Source organism: Pipistrellus hanaki (genome assembly GCF_964339955.1).
Source record: "Pipistrellus hanaki genome assembly, contig: scaffold_36, whole genome shotgun sequence".
Taxonomy (NCBI): domain Eukaryota; kingdom Metazoa; phylum Chordata; class Mammalia; order Chiroptera; family Vespertilionidae; genus Pipistrellus; species Pipistrellus hanaki.
Window position 1 is genome coordinate 546,382 of NW_028182296.1, and position 24,636 is coordinate 571,017.

At 44.1% G+C, this 24,636-nt stretch overlaps 1 protein-coding gene across 1 annotated transcript in view; it reads right to left on the reverse strand.

Annotated features, from left to right (window-relative positions):
• LOC311615901 (endophilin-A3-like) overlaps positions 1-24,636 on the reverse strand; it is a gene marked incomplete at its 3' end in the record, with an annotated part of 279,642 nt that overhangs the window by 11,050 nt on the left and 243,956 nt on the right. The window lies entirely within an intron of this gene.

Genomic DNA, 24,636 nt, shown 5'->3' on the forward strand with positions numbered 1-24,636 from the left:
CCAGGGACCCCAGCCAGAACCCAGACATCCCACAGGCAGCATCCAGGGAAGGGGGCCTAGGCCTCAGACTGAGGCAACAAGAAGAGAAGCCGCTCATCCCAGCAGCTTTTTGGGAGCCACTTTGTGAGAGGCGCAGGGTGAGACCTCAGGAATGTGTATTCCAAAGGATGTCCCTCAGCAGGTTCTAGCAACATTGGGGGGCTGTGGGGAGGGAGAGGTGAGTGCAGGTCCAGGGGTGCAGATTAGGACAGGTTTTACAGGGTGAGCCCTGCTGTGGCCAGAAGAGGCTGCAGAATTGGCTTCTCCACACATCAATGTCTGAACATACCGGTGTCCACACAACAATGCCCACACACACCAGTGTCCACACACCAATGCCCAGACACACCAATGTCAGAACACACCAGTGTCCACACACCAATACCCAGACACACCAATGCCCAGACTCACCAATGCCCACACACACCAATGTCCACACACACCAGTGTCCACACACACCAATGCCCACACACACCAATGCCCACACACACCAGTGTCCACACACACCAATGCCCAGACACACCAGTGTCCACACACACCAATGTCAGAACACACCAGTGTCCACACACCAATGTCCACACACACCAGTGTCCACACACACCAATGCCCACACACACCAATGCCCAGACACACCAATGCCCACACACACCAGTGTCCACACACACCAGTGTCCACACACACCAGTGTCCACACACCAATGTCCACACACACGTGTCCACACACACCAGTGTCCACACACACCAGTGTCCGCGGGGAACCCACACTCCCTGTGTGGGAAGAGGGTGGGGGAGGCACAAGCAAGGTTCCCCATCGCCTCCCTCTCTGCCATGTTCTCCACCCCTAGACCCTCCCTCCACCTCCGTGCACTCGTAGGCAGGCAGATCTGGAGCCCCCGAAGTCCAGGAGAATTGGGGACCCAGCCCCCCACTTTCCCGCGCTCCCACCTTGCTGGCTTCGAGTAACCGCTTCCTCAGTCTCTCCACCGACAACACAGCCGGGCGCCCTGGGAGCTGCAAGGTCTCTGCGCTGGGCCCAGCCTCCGAGGAGCGCCATGCCCGGGGAACCGGCAACAGTGTCCGTCCCCCCGCGCTCGGCTCCTCCGCGTTCGGCTCCTCCCCTCCCCTCTCCAGGTCCCCGGCTCCGGGCACCGCCTGGGCCATGGTCACTCCCGACCCGCGCGTGGGCGGTGGGCAACACCGTGGTCCAAAGCCCCCCACGCTGCCCATTGGCCAAGTCCAGGCGTATGCAAATGAGGCCGCTGGCACCGCCCCCTTACATTGTTGCATGGGGACCCAGAGGACCAGCCCTGAAAGCTGGATGCGGGGTCACACTGTGCTTTGGGGTGCGCACAAGCTGAGATGCGCCCGGCTGTGGGATGGTCCTGGGTGGGGAGATGGGCACCACTTACCCACGCTTCTTCACCTGGTCTCACTCACAGGCAACAGTGCCCCCCTCTGGCGCCATTGGGCAAGGGACGCTCCAAGAGGCGCCTATGGGGGAGCAAACAGACCTAGGGACCCGCCTTGGAGGAAGAGGCCCAGGGCTGCTGGGTGGTTCTTTCTGTCCCTATGACATGCTCTGGGTGCCATCTGCCTGGAGTCCTGGTTTCTGCGACATTGATCAATATCATCAATATCATGAGCAAAGGTCTCTAGGCCTTGTTGGTGTGGCTAAGTGGATAGAGCATCCGCCAGTGGACTGAAAGGTCCAGGGTTCGATTCCAGTGAAGAGCATGTACCTGGTTGCAGGTTCCCCAGCCGTAGTCTGAGTGTGTGCTAGAGGTAACCATTCCACTCTCTCAAAAATCAATGGGAAAATATCCTCAATTGAGGGTTAACCAGAGAAAAAGGAGAGAGAGAGAGAGAGAGAGAGAGAGAGAGAGAGAGAGAGAGAGAGAGAGAGAGAGAAAGAGGGAGGGAGGGAGGGAGGGAGGGAGGGAGAGAGAGAGAGAGAGAGAGAGAGAGAGAGAGAGAGAGAGAGAGAGAGAAAGAGAGCGCACAACTATCATCTCCAAGGAGACATCAACAGCCCACTCAGTCCCCTGGATAGGTCACCAGACCAGAGACCCAGCTCCCTGGGTGTGCTGCTGCCAGGGTCATTTTGCACAGGAACCAGAAGTCTCCAAGTCCATGACTCAGGCCAGACACAGAAGGGCATGGAGCAACCTGGTTGAGCCCTGTATCAAGCCAAGCCCAGCAGGTCAGCATTTTTGAGGCATCTGACCTCCAAAGGCCCTGTCAGTTTTTGGTTGCTGGGGCTAAAGCTTCCTCTTTAGGCCCATCCTATGTCCACAGGGAGTATTCAGATTCCTTGTATTATTCAAGGTGTTATCTGGGTGTGGCTATATTGTTTGCCTGGAGACTGGAGAGAGGGGCTCTCTCAGGAAAAAATAGTGATGGAGGCTTAGATATGACTCAGCACTAGACCACTACCACCTCCCCTGGACTGCTGCCTACTCTCCCCAGATTCCACAAGCCCACACCTCCTCCTGCCCCTCAGCCACGGGTAAGTGTCTGTATCCGAAAGGTCCCATGGACCAGGTTCAGCGGGGAAAGGCACAGGCCCCAATGCAAGGAGGGACCTTGTCCTCACCAGCTCCTCCCTTGCCTGCACTGTAAGGTCCGGCCAGCCTTTCAGAACTGCCACTGAGCTCAGATCCAAAATCCAAACTCCAATGTCCAAAATCCCCCACCTCCCACAGTGCTTGGTCCGTTTTTTTTTTTCCCCACAAACAGATGCTGTGCCTGTCCTCAGGGATGCGGCCTGGCACCCTGTAGATTCCCTCTGACCTTCTAGCCATAGAAGCTTGGCAGATTCTCTTGCCTAGATCCCTGATTTTACCTTTATCCAGGGGACCTCTGCCCTTCACCGGTGCAAACTATCTCACCAACTGCATATCCTCGCCAAATTTGGGCTGAATTCCACGTGTTTCAGCTGCTCACTCTACCCGCTCCGGGACAAGCCTCAGGGCATGTCTGTCTATTCTGTTGCGATATTTCCTCTCTGGTGGTTCCATTTAAACCTCAGAGTCTTACAACAAATGATACCAGTGTATAAAATTTTATTCTTAATAGCACATGGCTCTTTTGAAGTCTGTTGGAGTTTTCCTAAATATTGCTGAGAATTATGTCATATTGCAAACAGAGAATATATATTTGTGTATATAATATATATCCTATATAATTAAACAGAAACATATAGGCTGAGCATACATTCACTATGCTCACCAGCCGATCACGAGGAGTATGCAAATTAACCTACCATCTTTGGCAGGTTATTTTGCATATGCAGGCATGAGTTGGCCTAGGTCCTGAGAACATCCTGGTGACCCAGGCTGCTCCTAGCCTGTAGGCCTGCACATAGGCTCTGAGTGTCCTGGGTGCCAGAATGCCCCCAGGCCTAGGGTGCAGGCACCAAGTGGCTGGGACTCCTAGGATCTTTGGCAAGGCAAGGAAGGCAGCTCTGGTCTTTGTGGGCAGCACTCAGAGGTGCGGGGATGCAGTGGGTGGGGCGGGAGGCCACCTACCAGCCCAGAGAGCACTGCCCAAGGAAAGGAAGCCAGGCGCCTGGCTCCAGGTCCATGGGCAGCATGTGCAAGGTGTGGAAAGATGCCTGCCTTCATAGCCTTGGCCAGGAAACTCTGGGCATGGGTACACATGCAGGTGCAAAGCAGCCAGTGGGCAGAACTCGCAGGCATCCCGCCCCACCCAGGCTGCTCTGGGCCTGTGTACAGCACACTGGAAGAGCCTCTCAGCAGAGGAGGTGGGTCACTGGAGGGAAGCATGTATTCCCAACATGGCAATGGTGGCAGGGGTAACTGTGCCAAGTGGAGCTTGTGGGCCAAGTGGAAGTAGCACCTGCAGGTCATCAGTGCCAAGGAGTGGCTGTGCAAGTCCTGCCTCCTGGCCCAGGTGCGCAATTGCAGGGACAGCAACCATGGTGGACCCAATTGACATCCTCATGGCTGCGACACAGGGATTTGTGGATCTGTGCAACTGCAGGCCTCCAGTGTGTGCTGCATCATCTCCTCCCCTCCTGGCATGTGAACGTCAAGCCTCCCTTCTGATCTCTCTCTTTGGCTGCAGCCATCTTCTTTGGGTTAATTTGCATAGTTGGTCCAGATAACTGATGTGCTTGGCTTGTAGTTGTAGTGAAGGTTAATTTGCATATTGCTCTTTTATTAGATATGATTCCAAGAATAGAAGGATGGACCAGTCCCTCTTCCCATACAGATACTGAAGTCTCTTTGGGACTATTCAGACCCATAAACTTAGCCTCTGCCTCTTTTTTTTTTTTTTTTTTTTTTTGTTAAGCTCAAAATGCAGGGTGTGGCAGGAAGTATCTGCTTCTGAGTCTACTAGGATCGGATAGCTCTTCTGGGGAAAATTGGCCACTTAGGTTTGAAAGATTAAGTATGTCACACTTCTACCAATATACCTCCAAAGTCAGAAACACCAAACAGAAAGCATATATGCACAGCTATGTTCGTAGCAGCACAATGGTAGTTAGAAGAGCTACAATTTGGAAACAGCCTAAATTAGCAGATGAATTGATTAAAAACCTGTGGTGCATCCGCACAAGGGAATATTATGCTGTTGTAAAAAAGGAGGAAATCTTATTATTTGCAACAGCATCAATGGACCGAGACAGCATTATGCTAAGGGAAATAAAGCCATCAGATATAGATAAGTATCACATCACCTCACTCATTTGTGCAATATAATGAACATAAACTGATTCACAAAAATAGAGCCAGTGTCACAGAAGCAGTGAACATACCATCCAAACTAAGAGGGAAGGGCCAGGGGAGTTGGGTGTCAAAGATCAACGGAAGGATTTGTATGCTTGCATATGAGCATAACCAGTTGGCATAGATAGCAAAAGGTTGAGGGTATGTGCTTTTGGGTAGGAGCAGGTAGGGAGAAGTCAATGGGGATAAGTGAATTTAACTTACATAACAATTAAAAAAAATTAAAAAAAAAGAATGTCCCATGCAAGATTTGTGGCTATGTCTCCCTGCCCTGCTTTCCTCCTCAGGCACCTTAAACCTGTGCCTCTCTCCCAACTACAAAGCCCCAGGTGAGTGTTTCCAATAGAAAAGTCCTGTGTTCTGGGTTTAGAGAATAAAAGCAAAGACAAAACCAAACCAAAACAATGAAACTGCATTTTTGTCTCTCCCCAGGACCATGCTATTTGGCCCTCTTTTCAGGGGACAGCCTTTTGAAGCTTTTGCCTTTGGTCCAGTTTCCCCAGCAGCCAGCTGCCCTGTGGCTTTTCCTTTATGTACTTGGACGTTACCCACCTCCTGAAGGGACACAGCTTTGGTACAACACTGCTTTCTCCTGACCCTGTTGACACACTGGGTTGCTGTCCCTGGAAAGTCCACTTCCGAGTTCTTGACATTCTCATCTGCCCTTCCTAGTTGTAAATGGTTTGCTCAGCTGCATCTAATTTGTTAATACAAGTGGATGTTCTTGGATTTAGTTGTATTTTCAATTGGGCTCAGGATAATAATCACAATACTGCTTAATCGGACACCATTTATTTATTTATTTATTTATTTTTTTTTACCACTTTCTGATCCTTGATGTTCAAAGCAGCCAGAGTGATTTCCATACAACTTGCAAATGCACAGGGCATGCTCCCTGCAGGCTACCACCTGGAGTCTGCCAGCCCTTCACAGAACTCTTTAGTGAAGTCCCCACTGACCAACTCTAGTTTCACCTTTGCCCATACTGCTGTTACCAGTCACAGCAGGATTTGTGGACTGTCCTCCATTCTTTGTGGACTGTCCCCCACTAGATGCCAGTTCCCAAGGACAGAGGACTGTGCATTTATAGCACATGAAACAGTTGGGCTTAACAGTATCCACAGCTTTGGTCTTTATATATGTCCATTATGCTCACCCATGGCTGCTGACCCTCCATCCAACCTGATCCATGTTCTCATCCCTACAGCTTCCCTCAGCCCTCCCACTCAAGGAACCTGGCCAAAGAGGTGGCAAAAGGACGTTCACAGGAACCCAACCTCTCTGCCCCTCAACTACACTATTCCCCACCCTGGCAGCACACTATTCCCCATAATCCAAAAACTATCACCTCATTTAAGGTCTTCTATGCAAAGGAAAAACTTAGGGAGGGGGTACACTAACCACATCTCAACCTCAGAACGTAGACTTCTATTGAGACAAACCCTCTCCTTCTGGAAATGCTTGTATTGCAGCTTGTTCTCACCACTGAAAATATACAGCACCATCTCCTGTAGCATCACGCTACCTCCAGGACTGTTTGGGTAGGGGGAAGAGGAGAGGAGTGCTTTATTTTTGATAAAATCAAAGAGAAAAATAATCCCTAAAATGGAAAAGAGGCTTAAACACCAGAGGGTCTCAGGGGTGTGAGTGGGTTGTTGGAGGCAGGACTCTAAAGATGAACTGATTTTGGGGTCCAAAGCACCAAGGAGTTTCTCCTAGATACAAAAGTGCATTCATTTGCAGCAGGAAGTGCCTAGGGGGTGGGGAGATGCACTCTGGATGGAGATAGAAGAACCCTGGCCAGCACATCTCAGACACAGAATCCCAATCCCTCCTGTACTTTGACTGGGCCTCCTCTCTTCCAAACCCTGGGAAGGACACAGTGTGCCCAGCTATAGTGGGAATATCCCAGGCAAAGGCATGAAAGAGTGAGTAAAGTTAGGCTGTGCAGACAGAGGCCTCATCTCAGGGCACCAGAGTGAATGTTTGGACTTTTTGATAATCCTCATCTGATGATATTTTAAGAGAGAGAGAGAGAGAGAGAGCAAGAGAAGGGGGAGAAGAAGAGAGATATTGAGAGTGACATCAATATGAGAGAGAGAGAAAAGAAATCAGATGCCTCCTACATCCCCATATGTGCTGGGATGAAACATGCAAAACTGGAACCACAAAGTCAAGTAGTCTTTCTTTCAAGGCCTTGGACAGCAATGCACTATAAGCCAATATTTATTAAAGCGTAATTTTCTGTTATGCTCTCCCTCCAAAAGCACAGAAAGATTCAAACAATATCTGTTAACTCCAAACAATAGCTGTTAACTCTGTGATGATATATCATAATTGTGCTTGACAATCATCCCTAGAAGTGAAAATAGAAAATGAAATAAAAGAATTAAGGTACTAGAGAAAATTATCTTTACTAAAAAATCATACACCGGACAGAGTACAGTAAGCAATTTACAGGTTGGTGAATTAGAAAGTAAAAGAATTCATAAAAGCATAATTCAATAAAAAAAAATCTCTTCAGCTATAAATGTATCAGGTAGTAGTTCTGGGCATGTCCTTCAATCCTTACTTGTACTGGAAACACATGAGAAATATAGTACACTATATGCTCCATTAAAAGGTTTAAGGTAAAAAAATAAAAAAAATAGGTCCCAAACAGTCACCTTTAGTGTTATTTTAAGTGAATAAAATAAAATATTCCTGCACATTTAACACTCTTCTCCAGTGTGAACTTTCAGCTGTTTAATAAGACTAGATTTTTGGTTTAAGGGCTTCCCACATTCATTACGATTCATATGGCTTCTCTCTAGTGTGAACTCTCTTGTGTTTAATTAATGTATTTCTTTGACTGAAAAACTTTCCACATTCAGTACACTCATATGGCTTCTCTCCTGTGTGAATTCTCTGGTGTGTAATAAGATTTGATTTTTGGCTAAAAGACTTCCCACATTCAGTACACCCATATGGCTTCTCTCCGGTGTGAACTCTTCGATGTTTAAAGAGTGTACTTCTATCAATGAAGGACTTTCCACATTCATTACACTTATATGGCTTCTCTCCAGTGTGGACTCTCAGATGTCTAATAAGGTCAGATTTCCAGATAAAAGACTTCCCACATTCAGTACAATCATTTGGATTCTCTCCACTCTGGATTTTCCCGTGTATAGTAAGGTGAGATTTTTGGCTAAAAGACTTCCCACATTCAGTACACTCATACGGCTTCTCTCCAGTGTGAACTCTCTTGTGTGTAATCAGAATTGATTTTCGGCTAAAAGACTTCCCACATTCACTACACTCATATGGTTTCTCTCCAGTGTGAATTCTTTGGTGTTTAACGAGTTTACTTCTTTCACTGAAGGACTTCCCACATTCAGTACACTCATATGGCTTTTCTCCAGTGTGGACTTTCCAATGTATAATAAGGTGAGATTTTTGTCTAAAAGACTTCTCACATTCAGTACACTCATATGGCTTCTCTCCAGTGTGTGCTCTCTGGTGTTTAATGAGTGCACTTCCGTAACTAAAGAACTTCCCACGTTCAGTACACTCATATGGCTTCTCTCCTGTGTGAATTCTCTGGTGTGTAATAAGATTTGATTTTTGGCTAAAAGACTTCCCACATTCAGTACACCCATATGGCTTCTCTCCGGTGTGAACTCTTCGGTGTTTAAAGAGTGTACTTCTATCAATGAAGGACATTCCACATTCATTACACTTATATGGCTTCTCTCCAGTGTGGACTCTCAGATGTCTAATAAGGTCAGATTTTCGGATAAAAGACTTCCCACATTCAGTACAGTCGTATGGCTTCTCTCCAATGTGGACATTTCCATGCATAGTGAGGTGAGATTTTTGGCTAAATAACTTCCCACATTCAGTACACTCATATGGCTTCTCTCCAGTGTGTACTCTCTGGTGTTTAATGAGTGTGCTTCCGTAACTGAAGAACTTCCCACATTCAGTACACTCATATGGCTTCTCTCCAGTGTGAACTCTCTTGTGTGCAATAAGAATTGATGTTTGGCTAAAAGACTTCCCACATTCAGTACACCCATATGGTTTCTCTCCGGTGTGAACTCTCCGGTGTCTAAAGATTGCACTTCTAACACTGAAGGACTTTCCACATTCATTACACTCATATGGCTTCTCTCCAGTGTGGACTCTCTTGTGTGCAATAAGAATTGATTTTTGGCTAAAAGACTTCCCACATTCAGTACACCCATATGGCTTCTCTCCAGTGTGAACTCTTTGATGTCTAATGACTTTCCTTCTTTCTCTGAAGATCTTCCCACATTCAGTACACTCATATGGCTTTTCTCCAGTGTGGACTTTCCGATGTATAATAAGGTGAGATTTTTGGCTAAATGTCTTTCCACACTCAGTACACTCATATGGCTTCTCTCCATTGTGAACTCTCTGGTGTTTAAAGAGTGCACTTCTATCACTGAAGGACTTCCCACATATAGTACACTCATACTGCTTCTCTCCAGTATGAATTCTCTGATGTTTAATAAGGTTACATTTTTGGATAAAAGACTTCCCATATTCAGTATGCTCATATGGCTTCTCTCCAGTGTGAAGTCTGAGGTGTACAGTGAGGTGAGCTCTTCGACGGAAGGAAACCCCACATTTACTACACTCATACATCTCTTTTCCAGGATAAACTCTCTTATGTCCAATGAGGTTAAAGAATCGTCTAAATACTTTCCTACATTTCTTATAATCATAAATCACTTCTCCAGAAAATTCACCTTGACATTGAACAACTTTCAGGATGTGGCTTGCAGCATTTTCACAGTCATTCAACTGGTGATCACTTTTACAATCAGGAAATGCCTGTGAAATCTCACTATCACAGTGTAGCTCCTCAATGTTGAGAGTGGCCTGGTACTGGTGAAGTTCCAAGATGCATTGTAAATCTTCCCCAACCTCTCTGTTAGTTGAAGGCACCATTGATAGGTAGAAGCTGTACCTGCTCTTATAGGATACCCAGTCCATAGCTTGTTTCCAGGCCTCCTCTTCACATTCATTCCTCTGGTGCTGGTGAGGGTATGCACTGAAACATAAGTCTCCAATACATGTATCACTACAGAAGGCTTTCTGCTCAAGGTATGTTGAATGTGAACCAGTTAGGTGAAAAATATGTTGTAACACAGAGAAACACTGCTTACACGGAGGGGTTCTCTGGGTGGCTGGAGCTGTCTTAGAAGCCCTGTCCTGTGACTCTCCTTGTATAGATATGCTATGCTTAGAACAGGTCTCCTCATCATCTATTTTATGACAGCGACCTGAAAAGTGAGAAATGGTGAAAAAATGAATATTGACTGTGTGACAGGAGGAAGTCTCATTGTAAAAGTGTGTTACACATTACACGTTGGTTCCATGAAATTATTCGATTATAAAAGATGTGCAGGAAGAATGAATAAGAGGCCCTTGTAAAAAAAAACAAAAAACAAAAAACAAAAATCAAAAAACAGGCTCTCTTGACTTTTTTGGGCTAATGAAGATTCCAAGAGAAGGAGACCTCAACAGAAGTATGATACAAACATGCGAAGCGCCACATGGATTAGAATATGGATCTCCAGCTCATCCTTTACCTAACAGCATTCACCATGACTTATCTGTTGGGGACCGAGAGAGATGGGAAAGAGGTTGGTCCCATCTTACTTCAAGTAAATATCAATAAAGGAGTAGTAAGTTTTGAAAATTCTTTAGCACATATGTAAGTGCAATTCATAACACATGTGCAAGCCAATGTTGCAGAATACTGCAGAGGCACCAGTGCAGAGGAAGAGGTGATGAAGTAGTGAGCAGTCAGCACTGGGTCTGAGCCACACAGCTTGCTATAGTATTCAGGGAAGAAAATATTACAGCATTTGAATGGGGGCCTTACAAGAACAGCCCATTGTTCATGTTGATAAAACTGTAACATGGGAGAAGCTGCCACAAAGAACCCTTACCTAGAGAAAGAGTGTTGAAGTTGAAGCCATGCATGTGGACACTGTTAGTTTCCCTTGAAGAGAAAGTCCAAACTGAGACCCATTAAGCTGACTGCAAGATGCCTGACTCCCTAACACTTAATGTACTTTTTGAGATAACAGGTATTATAGATGATCTTGGAGTCCTTTGACTAGGCTGGCAGCCACAGCACATTTGACAGGACAGTGGAGGAAATTAGCAGAGGCAATGTTCTGGCTGTGGAAGAGAGAAAGCTATGCCTGAGGAATAAAGGAAGAGAGATCATCACCTCAGGACACTGGGAAAACATGAAGATCTTACCTTCAGATGATACAAGTGCAAACACTTCCAGCATGACATTGCAGTACAGACGTCTCTGAGCCTCATCAAGGAGCCCCCATTCCTCCTGAGAGAAGGTAATGGCCACATCCTCAAAGTTCACATCCTGTCATAATGGGGACAGTACAACTCATAATCAGAGTCACTCCCAATATTATTAGTCTATCCTACTACCTACCCTCCAAATCCATCTGCTCTTTCCACTCTTCACATTTGAGAAAATGTCAGGCCTTTATTCCATGAAAGGAACTGTCATATTCGTGCTGATATTTTTCTTCCAATAACAATTAAGGCAGTTGAGTAGATAGAAGATACCTGAGCTCGGGCTCTCCAATGTATGCCACACTGCCTCTTATCGATAGATTGGGTATCAAAAGCATAGGTTAGTGAGGGATATTGGCCATAAAGACAGTGGGAGTGATTTGATACTGTTTTCTCAAGAAATAGCATTGTAGTCCCTCAGATTATTCCTCTAAGACACTAAAAACATGGCATCACACGCCACCCTTTTGTTCCCAATCCCAATTGGTGAGGCCATTGCTTTGTACTACCTGCTGCACATAGTTCCTTGAACAACACATATCTCCCACAGCTTCCTTCCCAGAGGCACCATTTCAATGGAAATGCAAATATGCTGTGTTGTGGATAAATTTTTTTCCTAATAACCTTCTTTTCCAAAATTATACTTCACCACCTCCAAAATCTAGTTCTCTCTTACCTTATTGTTACATCTAGGAACCACTGAAATGGACTCTTTCTTTAGTCACTCATGTCAATGTCATGGTGCTGTGGCCATGAATTCACATTCCCTCTCTGAGTGCACATCACTCTTTCTACCACACCTCTCTAAAACCTGCACTTCCCCAGCCCCAGCCCCTATCACCATCTCCTGGCCTTTTACTTATTAGTCAGCATGTCTGGTACAGAGGATGATTGACATATTGAATCAGGATCAAGCACTGCCCAGACTATGATAGTCCACAATCATAGACACAGCCTTGATTCCTGCTATGTAGGCCTCTCTCCATGACTGTTTATTTCTTTCAACCTCAACTATTAAGAACAACAATCAGATATCAAATATCTATAGCCCACCTCCTCTTATGCTGCAGTTGATGTTCATTCATTAGTCACAGCCAACAACTCTTACTTAACCTTCACTCAAGTCCCAGCCCAGATGGCACCCTGAACCATTCCCAGTGAGTCTCACAGATGACCACTCAAGTCCTCTAGCTAATCCACAACACTGACCGCAACTTCCCATAGCCAGGGCACAACAAGAGTCACAAGAAAAGCCTGGTGAAAGTTTTGAAAAGTTGATATTTACTCCCCTTAGTCTCATCTTGTTTAAATTACTCTTTGACCTTGACTAAAGCTTTGGCCACTGCTAAACGATTATCTTTTATCCACATTACATGACAATTTCTGTCCCTGTGCTGTGTTGTGACACCCACTTCTCACAAACAGTGGCCCCAGGAAGAAAGTTAGTCCTCAGGCTCACACTTTGCCTTCTGAACTACTACTCTCATTACCAACCTAACCATGATTCCCTGTATTAAAGTGATACACTGTCCTAAATGATATATCTCATTTTGTTGAGCATAGACCCATGCACTGGTGTTGTGGGCTGGATCCACCGTAGATATTTGCAGGAGGCAACCAATACCTATTTTTTGCTCATCCCTGTTGCTCTGTCTCTCACTCCTCCTCCCCCATCTTTTATATATCTAACATCAATAAAAATATACATGTATTTTTAAAAAATATATTTTATTGATTTTTCACAGAAAGGAGGGGAGAGGGATAGAGAGCTAGAAACATCAATGAGAGAGATACATCGAACAGCTGCCTTCTGCACACCCCCCTCCGGGGATGAGCCTGCAACCAAAGTACACATGCCCTCGAGCGGAATCGAACCTGGGACCTTTCAGTCTACAGGCCGATGCTCTATCCACTGAGCCAAACCGGTTTCGGCTATATATATGTATTTTTATAGACATACCCTGCAGGTTCCTGATTCAACTCTCTTTACTCTTTGCACATTCTGGAACCTATGTGTGCAGGACTTCATACTGACTACATTGGTTGTCAGAAACAAGGTCCACATCATGAACCCCTACTTCTGGCCTTGGAATTCTCGGCTTAGTGTCTGTTCAAAGTGCCCAGGTCCAAGGAATACAAGAGCAGCGATAGTCCCACAGCCCTACTATCTCACGGGCCACAAGTGTGTGAGGTGCTGAAATAAGTTCCACAAACCTGTATCCATAATCAATTCTACATTTACAGAATTTTGTGAAAAGATTATGGTCTGTTGAGAGCCAGGCAACCACCAGGCTCTATGTGTTCAGGGTGCTCAGTGCCCTTGCCCAACCCAGAGGTTAGGTGAACTCTAGGTGCCTGTATGATCTCAGTCCTCAGTGCTCACTCTTCCAGTTCCCTTATCATTTACAGGACTTCCCCTTCCTGCCAACAGCAGCTGTCCTGTCTTCTAGTCTATTCTTCCACTGAGCAATGTTAGGAAAAGCTTGAACCCTACCTCATAAAATGTCCCTCGTTTTCCCCCCCCACAACCATCTATGGTCCCAGTGTTCTGCGAGTGAAAGCAAAACTCCTCATGCAAAACCACACCTCATCTCATTGTTGCCTTTACACCCAGAACAGGCCAGGGTTTTCCAATCCTCCCTGCACAGTGTCACCATCACATCCTTACTAAGTGGCACTGTGCCTACCACCCGCTTCCCCATCACCCATGTGTCACCATCCTTAGCGTTGGACCTGTGAGGCCCGCTCCCCAGGTTGGAGGGTTCCTTGGGGTCAGGCTGCTGGAACGTGGTGAGCAGAGAGGAACTGGGAAGCACAGAGATGCCAATCTCGAGCTGTTGGTGTCCTGGTGCCTCAGACACACCCTGCACCACAGGAAGCTGACCCCAGGCCTCCTCTACTCCCGACTAGTGCCCTAAAGTCTCAGAATCTGTGAAGAAAAACCTAAAATGTAAAAATTGCTAACTGGAGGAGGAAGGCAGAAGTCCCGCCCTAACTAGATGAGCACATCATAATTCCCTTTGGCTCCACCCATACTTGTGCAGTTCTTTCTGGGTAATGTAGTTTTCTAAACAGCAGAGCCTAGCTAGAAACCCAACCAATGAATTAGGTGAATACAAGTGTTGTGGCAGAGTGAGTGATGGCTGGGGAGGGACAAGATGTGACCATAGGCTTGGCTAACTGCCAAAGACAAACAGATCTCTTAAGGGAAGAGGGTAGTAGGACTGAAAGTGATCTACCAAGGATATACACACGAGGAAACTGGAGACATTAGTGATAGCATCAGTGATGTAAACTAAAACACGTTTACTTTTTTTAAATAATGAAATCCAGCTGGTGTGTCTCAATGGTTGTACATTAACCTATGAACCAGGAAGTCCTGGTTCTTTCCCTGTTCAGGGCATAACATGGGTTGGAGGCTCAATTCCCTGTGTGGGGGTGGAGTCGTGCAGGAGGCAGCTAATCAATGATTCTCTCTCATCATTCATGTTTTTAGCTCTCCCTCCCACTCTATAAAATCAATGAAAAAATTTAATACTGTACATACATACATGCATAGCCCATGGACATAGACAATAATGTGGTGAGGGCCTACAAGAGATGGCAGCAGGGTAGAGGGGGAAAAGGAGGGAGTGGTATGGGGAAAACTGGGAAGATCTGTAATAGAGTGAACAACTACAACAAAAAAACAGTGTGCACTGTCAGTGTGGCTCAGTGGTGGTGCATGTACCTAGGAACCACGTTATCATTGGTTCCATATCAGGTAGAGGCACATGCCCTGGTTGGCAGCTCCATTTTAGGAGGGGGAATGCAGGAGGCAGTTGTTCAATGATTCTTCTCATCATTGATGTTTCTCCCACTCCCTTTCTCTCTAAAAATTCAATAAAATATTTTAAAAATGAATAGTGTTAAGATTGATTTGATTCACCAAGATCAAAGTGAGTGTGGGCCATCACATTTTCTCCCAAGGCTTGTAAGCAAAGTCATGTCATGACCTGTCTTTATAGAGGATGTCCCAGGCATAACCAGCCTAAAACAGGTGTGCTTCAGGTTTGCCTAAGGTATGTGAGTTCTTGACTTCATACAGAAAAGATTTCACAACAGGAGTTCAGAAGATTTTGAGGGTACACTTATTAAAGCTGGGATGATGAAAGAAATTAGATTTCTTAGATGCTGAATTATCTGCCTATAGTATAAATCATTAACTCATTTTAAAAATAGGCAAAATTTTCTGACCAAACTTTTCAACCAAAGAGATAAAGGCAGTGTAAAAAAATGCAGAAAGAAATGTTCACCATAAAAATGTGTTAGGGGGCCGAAACTGGTTTGGCTCATGGATAAGCATCGGAGTGCAGACTGAAAGGTCCCAGGTTCGATTCCGGTCAAGGGCATGTACCTTGGTTACGGGCACATCACCAGTAGGGGGGTATGCAAAAGGCAGCTGATTGAGGTTTCTAACTCTCTATGTCTCTCTTCCTCTCTGTAAAAAAAAAAAAATCAATAATATATATATATACAATATATATATATATATATATATATATATATATATATATATATATATACACATACATATATATAATGTATTAGGGGAATGGATTCAAAACACAACAAGTTAACACTATGCTGATTTTCAGGCCTGCAATTTAAAAATATTAAATAATGCATGAGCTCACAGGGATAAAAAAACTAAAATTTTCATCAATGTGGGTATCTAGAAAGGCAAAGGGAATAACCATTTCAGTTACACTTCTGCATGTCTTAAAAAGCAAAACCCTCACCTACACTACAACAGTTAGATAAGTAAAACATACATTTATATAAAGAACTAAACCCAATATTCCCTGAAAATTTGTTTATAATACCCCAAACCTGGAGATAAAAAAAACACAAAACCCCACCATAGTCAGATCAAAAGATAAAGTGGTTATTGACAGAACACAATACTACTCAGCAAGAAAGAATAATAAACTTTTCACATAAGAATTAGTGTTCAGCCAAAACTGGTTTGGCTCAGTGAATAGAGCATCGGCCTGAGGACTGAAAGGTCCCAGGTTTGATTCTGGTCAAGAGCATGTACTTTGGTTGCAGGCACATCACCAGTAGGGGCTATGCAGGAGGCAGCTGATTGATGTTTCTCTCTCATCGATGTTTCTAACTCTATCCCTCTCTCTTCCTCTCTGTAAAATATCAATAATATATATATATATATATATATATATATATATATATATATATAATTGATATTATATATATATTACATATATATATATACACACACATATATATATGTACATATATATATATATGTAAAAGAATTAGTGTTCAATAGTAAAATAACTGTAGCATGAAATAATTCAATATTTGTTAAGGCATGCACAAATTATAGTGTTTAATATTATGAAAAATATAAACTAATCTATTCATGAAAGGAAAATGAGTGATTGTATTTAGAACTGGGGAAGGCAGAAAGAAGGGCAGGAGGTAAATTTAGGGTGTAGTAAAGTAGGTTTAGAGTTGTTGGTATGGAAATTAATACAATAGTTAGTAAATAATAACACAAGTTTAATCTCTTCCCTGGCCATTGCACTTCAGTTTGTTGGGCAGCATCCCTTGCCCTAAAAGCCCACTGGTTTCAGTCCAGGTCAGAGGACACATCTACCTGGATGCCCTGAGTCATGCATACTTTCTCTCAATTCCTGAGTTAGCAAATGCAAAAGAAGCCAATATTGGACAAAGAGAGATTTTCTGCCATTATTATGTGCCTTCCAAAGCACAGAAAGTTTGAGACCCCACAAATGCTGAGTCATATTAATGTAATCTCTAAAAGGAAACATTAAGAATTAAGGTAGGTGCTTATACAGCTACTACCTAAGGCAATGGAAACTGAGGAGAAAATAGACAAATGGGAATACATCAAAATAAAAAAGTTTCTACATAAAAACGAAACCATCAACAAAACAACAAGAAAGCCTTAGCTGGTTTGGCTCAGTGGATGGTGTCAGCCTGCGAACTGAAGGGCCCTGGGTTCAATTCCAGTCAAGGGTACATTACCAGGTTGAGTAGGCAGCAGATCAATGATACTCTTGTCATTGATGTTTCTCTCTCTTAATCCCTCTCCCTTCCTCTCTGAAATCAATAAAAAAAAACAAACAAAAAACAAACAAACAAACAAAAAAAACCAAGAAAGCCTACTGCATGGAAGAACATATTTACCAATGTTATCTCTGATAAGGGCCCAATCTCCAATGTTTATAGGGAATACATACAACTTAACAAAAGGAAGATAAACAATCCAATCAAAAACTGGGCAAAGAACCTAAATAGACACTCTCCAAAGAGGACATACAGAAGGCCAAGGGACATAAGCAAACATGCTCAAAGTCACTAATTATCCAAGAGATGAAAATCAAAATGAAAATGAGGTACCATCTCACAACTATCAGAATAGTTATCATCAACAAATCAACAAACAACAAGTGCCGGTGAGAACACAGAGAAAAAGGAACCCTCTTGCATTGCCGGTGGGAATGCACAATGTTGCAGATGCTTTGGAGAACAGCATGGAGTTTCCTCAAAAAGTTAGAAAAGGAACAACCACTTGACTCAGTGATCCCACTTCTAGGACTATATCCCAAGAAACCAGAAACACCAATCAGAAAGGATATATGCACCCCTTTGTTCATAACAGCACAATTTACCATAGCTAAGATTCTGAAACCTCCTAAGTGCCCATAAACAAATGAGTGAATTAGAAAATTGTGGAACATCTACACAATGAAATACTACACCGCTGCAAAAAATAAAGAATTCTTACCATTTGCAAAAGCATGGATGGAACTGGAGAGCATTATGCTAAGAGAAATAAGCCAATCAGAGAAAGATAAATATCACATAATCTTACTCATTTGTGAAATATAATGAACAATATACACTGATGAATAAAAATAGAACCAAATTCATAGAAGCATCAAACAGACTGTCTAACCTGTGAGGGAAGACAGGAGTGGTGGGGGAGGTGGTAAGAGATCAACCAAAGGACTTGCACGCATGCATATGAGCATAACCAATGTACACAGACAGTAGGGGGCTGGGGTGGCCAGGGAGAGGTCAATGGGGGGAAAAGGAAACTTAAGTAATACTTTAAACGGTAAAGAACTTTTTAAAAAAGTTAAAAAAAAAAATAGAATTAAGGTGTTCAGGGTGCTCAGTGGATTGGAGCATCCTCCTGTAACCCCCCCCCCCCCCCAAATATTGATGTCTTGTTTGATTTATGCTAAGGGCACTTAACTAACTAGTTTGTAAATTAAATTCTGTTCACAAAGCAAAGAGGAGGCAATTGATCCATGTTTCCTTTTCCTAAAGATGCTTCTTTTTTATTTTATTTAAAAAAACATATTTTATTGATTTTTTTACAGAGTGGAATAGAGAGGGAGAGAGAGTTAGAAAGATCGATGAGAGAGAATCATCCATCAGCTGCCTCCTGCACACCTCCTACTGGGGATATGCCCACAACCAAGGTACATGCCCTGGAGCAGAATTGAGCCTGGGACCTTTCAGTCCAGAGGCTGATGCTCTAAACCAGTTTTGGCTTTTATTTTCTTTATCTGTCTCTCTCCCTCTCCCTCTCTCTTTCTCTCTGTATCCTCCTTCCCTCCCTCCCTCCCTCCCTCCCTCCCTCCCTCCCTCAAATTAGTAAAAAATTCCCTGGGACAGAATTTAAAAAAATAAGCTGTTTATGTTTCAAGTACATAAGTACATATGTTTAAATCTAAAACTATATGTCTAGAACAGTTGTCAGAATCATCTAAACTCAGTGGAAGCCTGTCTCCTTTCATGTAAGAGGCTAAAAGAATCATATCACTGATTTCTGAAAAGAAAAACAACAAAAAAACACACTATTAATGTGATAGTCACGATCCCCACCTTGTTTTATTTAAGCCCTTAAATCTGTTGGTTGCTGATCAAAGTCATCTCTGTATTTTTTTAACTTAGGTTATTCTTTGAGTGATAAAAATTAACTTTCCCATGGGAGAAGCTGTTTCTGAGGGATTCCAACATAACTTTAGACACTGGAGTGAGCAGAGTCCATGGTGAACTAGAACTGTGCTTTCCCCAGTGAAAACCATGTTTTAATGCCTATAAATATGACATGGTGAACTAGAACTGTGCTTTCCCCAGTGAAAACCATGTTTTAATGCCTATAAAAAAATATAAATATAAATATGCCAACTTGCAGTCTTTCTTAAAGCAGAGACTCCTTTGGGGGTCACATGGAGGCTGGTGCTGGGATTTAAAAGATGATTTCCTGAGACAGCTTTTAGAAAATGTCCAAGGCTCCTCAGGATCTCACATAGTATTTCATCTATTGCACAACCTGCCCCATTACTGTGTCCTCCAGCCAATATTTTGAAATTCTGTAGAAGCTGACTATCATCACTGTTTCCTTATACATTTTGTCATTTTCCTCTGGAGAACTACCCTTGTTGTAAGTAAACTGAAGCACCTTCCAGATGCACCTTTACTCATAAATAAGCAAACATGGATTCTTTATGTGCACTCAGGACTGTGAATTCCCTCTGGCAATGATTTTTCAGAAGGGGCTGCCCATCAGCTTTTCTGAAGGCAGCCTGGGGTTCAAGGCAAACTGTGAGGCCTCCTGAGGAGAAGGTCAAGTCATGCCTCAGCGCCCACATGCCAGCCAGAACCCCCTTTTCTAACTTCAGTTGTCCAAAGCAGCCACAGTGACCTCCCTTCACCTCCCAAATGGGGGGAATAGGGGGGAAATCTGCTAGCAGGCTTTCCAACTGGACTCTACCATGCCTGCTCAGATTTTCTCAGGGAGGCCCCCACTAACCACCACTGGCTTTACCTTATACCCGAGCTCCAGTCACCTCTCATGGCTATGCTGTTCATTGTCTGTGGGCTGTCCTCCACTAGGACACCAGCTCCTAAGGGAAGGGGCCTCTATACCTCTGGAATCTGGAACAGTTGGGGTCAACAGTATCCATGCCCTTGGTACTTACAGGTCTCACCTCTGCACGCAAATGGCTGCTGCCTCTACATCCAGTCTGATTCAAATTCTCATCCCTAGAGCCTTCCCTCAGCCCACCCACTCAAGGACCGTGCCCCTCTCCAGCCCTGTCCCATACCCCCACCTCTCTGCTCCTTCACTCACACAAACAAGCCGCACACTTTTCTCAGAGTTCAGGGTACATCAACTCACTTGAGAAGTATATCTCATCTTTAGTGGAAACATTCCAGGCATAGCCAGGAAAGGGTGTAGAGGGGTGGGCAGTGCAGATAATAGACCAGTCTCAGTGCAGCAGGGGGATGCTTACCCAGGAAGGAAAGATCAGGGACACTTTATCTCTCTGGATTAATAAATATCTAAAACATCCTTTAGTGGCCAAACTTGAAGATACTTGTAACCCAGCAGGGGACCACCTGGCTCAGCAGCCTGAAGCCCCACCTGCAGGACAGACAGGGAATCAGCCTCTGCAAAGACAGCTCTCTCCCCTTCTGGGCAGAGCAATGCCTGGAGCACTTCATTACAGTGGACTAGGCTGGCCCTGCCTAGGTCACAGTTTTCTTGGAGCACATGCTGACTCCCAGGTCATGACCCCAGGGACTCCTGCAGCAGAGCTTGCTCCGTTTCCCACTGACCAAGGCCCCAAAGAACAGAGGGGCCACCAGCCTGGACTACGACTAGGGAGGTGCCTCAGAGCCACACACATGGCTCAGCACCAATTCTTTCTGGAAGATTCCCTGGACCCTGTCCTGCTCACAGCCTTGATACCTGAGAGGAATCGGGACACTTCATCCCCCTGAATCTGAAATAGGTCATTGTCCACATCCAGCTGGGAGGTGCAGGGACCAGGAGGGCCTGTCCCGGAGGATAATTCTCCTGGTGCTTTTAGTCACAGAGATCACACTGATGCCATCATCCCCTGGGGATGAGTGTGCAGCTCAGCCCTGGTTCCCCACCTGCTACAATGATGGCAATAGCAGCTCCCATACTCTTCTCTGGGTCATTGCCTGCTCTGCCCTCATGGGAACCCCGGCTGCTGGTCACCACAGGCCCTAGGCTGTGCTGGTGTTCACAAGTGTGTTGACTAATTGGGTGATTAAAACATATATATATTTTAGAGAGTGAAGGGAAAAAAAGATATATATATATATATATATATATATATATATATATAGAGAGAGAGAGAGAGAGAGAGAGAGAGAGAGAGAGAGATCCATTATTTTTATACATTTTTGTTTGGTTCTTGACCAGGATACTTGTAACCTTGGCATTATTGAGATGCTTTTTTGACTCACTGTATGGTCAAACATATGTGGAATATTAAGTAAAATAATCCAACAATGTACCTGGGAATAGATAGATACAAAAAATAAAAACAACAAAAAATCATGATGATAGATAGTAGTGTAAGGCTGGAATAGGGTTCATAGGGTTAAATTTTTATCTTTTTCACATTGAATATATTTCAAGTAAGCTGTTTGAAAGGTAGACTGTATTTTTGCATCAGTTATTTTTTTTTGTGACAAAAATAAAGCACCGATAGCCTGAGAAACTTGGTTTCAGTGACACAACATGCAGGGAAACACCAAAAGAACATGTTTCCTTTTTTTTTTGAACGTACATTTTAAATTAATTCTACTTAAATCAAATTTTTAAAAATGTTTAAACTTGATGTTTCCCAATAATTTTACTCTTATTAAAGTTCTTGGGCATATTTCATATTGCTATATCAGCATATTTGAAATAAACAATAATGATGTGTTACTGAAATATCTTATCTTGTCCATGTTTAATTCCATCATTTTGGCAGTTTAAACCTCAAATGATCAGAGTATTTACACTGGTGATATTAAAGATGACCAATGTATACTTCACTTAATGCATTACTGAAGGCTTGGACTTAAATAGGAATATCAGAGAATGTTAACAATGCAATGCCCTTTTGGTAGCTTACATTTTCAGAACCAACAATTGGCATTAGGATCCCAATCACTGACTGATCACTGCAAATATGGGAGTCCCGGCAACCCAGTCACACTAGAAAATTACAAGTTTCATAATTTGCATGTATTGTCTTCAATTGATCTCTAGTTTTAAGATATTATTTCAGGTTCTATGATGCTCAGAATGCTCATTGAGGTAAAAATTATTGTTTCAATTATTCCCGAAGATCACAAATAATAACAGATTTATATGCATACTGTTTAAATTGATTTTTAAAGAGACAGAAAGAGAAAATCACTGATTGGCTGTCTTCTGCAAGGACCCACACTGAGGACTGAGCTGATATGCCCCCTACCCTGTGCGCTCACTGGATTGGAACTGGAAACATTTCTGCACATGGGAGCATGTTCAACCAATTGAACCACCCCCAGAGGCCCATTTCGTGCTTTCCATGTGAAAAATATCACACTATGAGGAGAAAAACAGGTGTTTGTGACAAATTCCTCAGTCAGGGAGTTGAGCCATCTGGTGCAGGAATTTGGAAGAACCCATGGGTGACTACAGGTGGTTGATGGATTATTACAAACAGAGCAGCCCCAACCTGGCTGGTCAGTGGCAGCATATTTACACACTCAAACAAAAGAGGTCTCATACCAATTAGTGGTGCTCAAGCTAAATGAACACAAACAGGTTGTATAAGTGTGCTCTACTGCAGTATATATAGTGCAACTGCTGAGTGATTGTGTCCGCACATAAAAAGGGCATAAGGGGCCTTTGCCATTGTAATATTGCTGTGTCCTTTTCTGTATGCATGGGTATGGCAAGTTGGCCTTGAACCTCCCATTTACTCTGCACAGGGCCCCTATAGCAGACTATCTATGCTATATAATAAAGAGGAAATGTGCAAATTGACTATTCCACAAAGGTGGTGGTGCCCACAGAGGAGGCGGGGGTTTCCATAACAAAGATGGCTGCACCCACAGTGGAGGCCAAGTTCCTGTAATGAGCCTTAAGGAACAATCAGCAGGGACCTGAGGTTGTGTCCCCACTATCCCCATGGGACTTGACTGAAGACCTCAGGATGCATCCCCTGCCTTGGTGCCAGGCTGGTGGACCTTAGGCTTTGCCCCCCACCCAGCAGGTCTAGGTGGGGGACCTCAGACCATACTCTGTGCCCAATGGAGATTGACAGGGGTCCTCAGGCTGCACTCCCCTGCCCTAGCACTGGGCCAGGGGACCTGAGGCCATGCCTCCCACTTGGTGGAGCTTGACAGGGGACCTCAGACCACAACTCCCACTCTGGCACCAGGCTGGCGGACCTTAGGCCGTGCCTCCACCCAGCAGAGCTTGACGAGGGACCTCAAGCTGAACCCCACCCCTCCTGCCCTGGCACCAGGTCAGGGGACCTGAGACCACACCCCCACTCTGGCAGGGGGCCAAAGGACCTGAGGTCAAGCCGCCTACCTGGTGGGACTTGGCAGTGGACTTCAGGACATACTCCTCCCACTTCAACTGATAAGGGCGGAGAATATGTGTTTCAGCAATGCAGGAGTGCATGGAAACACAAAAGCATAAGCTTCAAACCATATACTTTAAATCAAATATACTTAACATCAAACTTTAATAAACTTTTAAAAATGGACAGTTCCCAATAATTTTATTTTATTATAAGAGTTCTTGAGCATATTTGTACCTACTATATCAGCATATTTAAATAAAATATAATGATGTACTATGATATGTCTTAAAATGTTTATGTTCAGTGCCATTATTTTATTGTAGTAGTGTGCAAATGACAATGATGAGAGTATTTATACCAGGAAGAGTAACAAATATCATAAATCTAGATTTCACTTAATGTATTATTCAATGCTTAAACTTCAAAAAAGGGTACTGCAGGATGTAAACAATGCAGATTAAATGTATAAGTGTATATATATATATATATATATATATATATATATATAATTTTTTTTTTAAATACCTGCAGAGTTCAGAATCAGCTAACTCTTCACTCCAAGACTTGGCACATTCTAGATCCTATGCCCTGTAGGACTCATTACCCTGGTTGCCAAAAGCAAGGTCCACTTCATGTAGGGGTAGTACTAGCCTTAGGATTCTGGGCTTAGTGTTAGTTAAAAGTCCCCAGGTCCAAGGGCTACAATAGCGGCTGACAGTCCCAAAACTCTACCATCTCAGAGGACACAAGTGTGTGAGGCCTGAAATAAGCTTCACAAACCTAATCAATTCTGCATTTGCAGGAATTATGGAATGAAAATGGTCTGTTGAGAGCCTGGAAAGCACCTCCAGGTTCTATGGGCTCAGGCTGCTCAGTGCCCTTGCCCAGCCCTGAGGTCAGGTGCCCTCCAGGTGCCTGTATGATCTCAGGGCTCAATCCTCAGTGCTCACTCTTCCGGTTCCCTTCTCATTTACAGGACTGCCCTTGCTGTTCACAGCTGCTGTCCTCTGTCTTCTAGTCTGTTCTTCCTCTGAGCAATGTCAGGAAAAGTTAGAATTCTCCCTCAAAAAA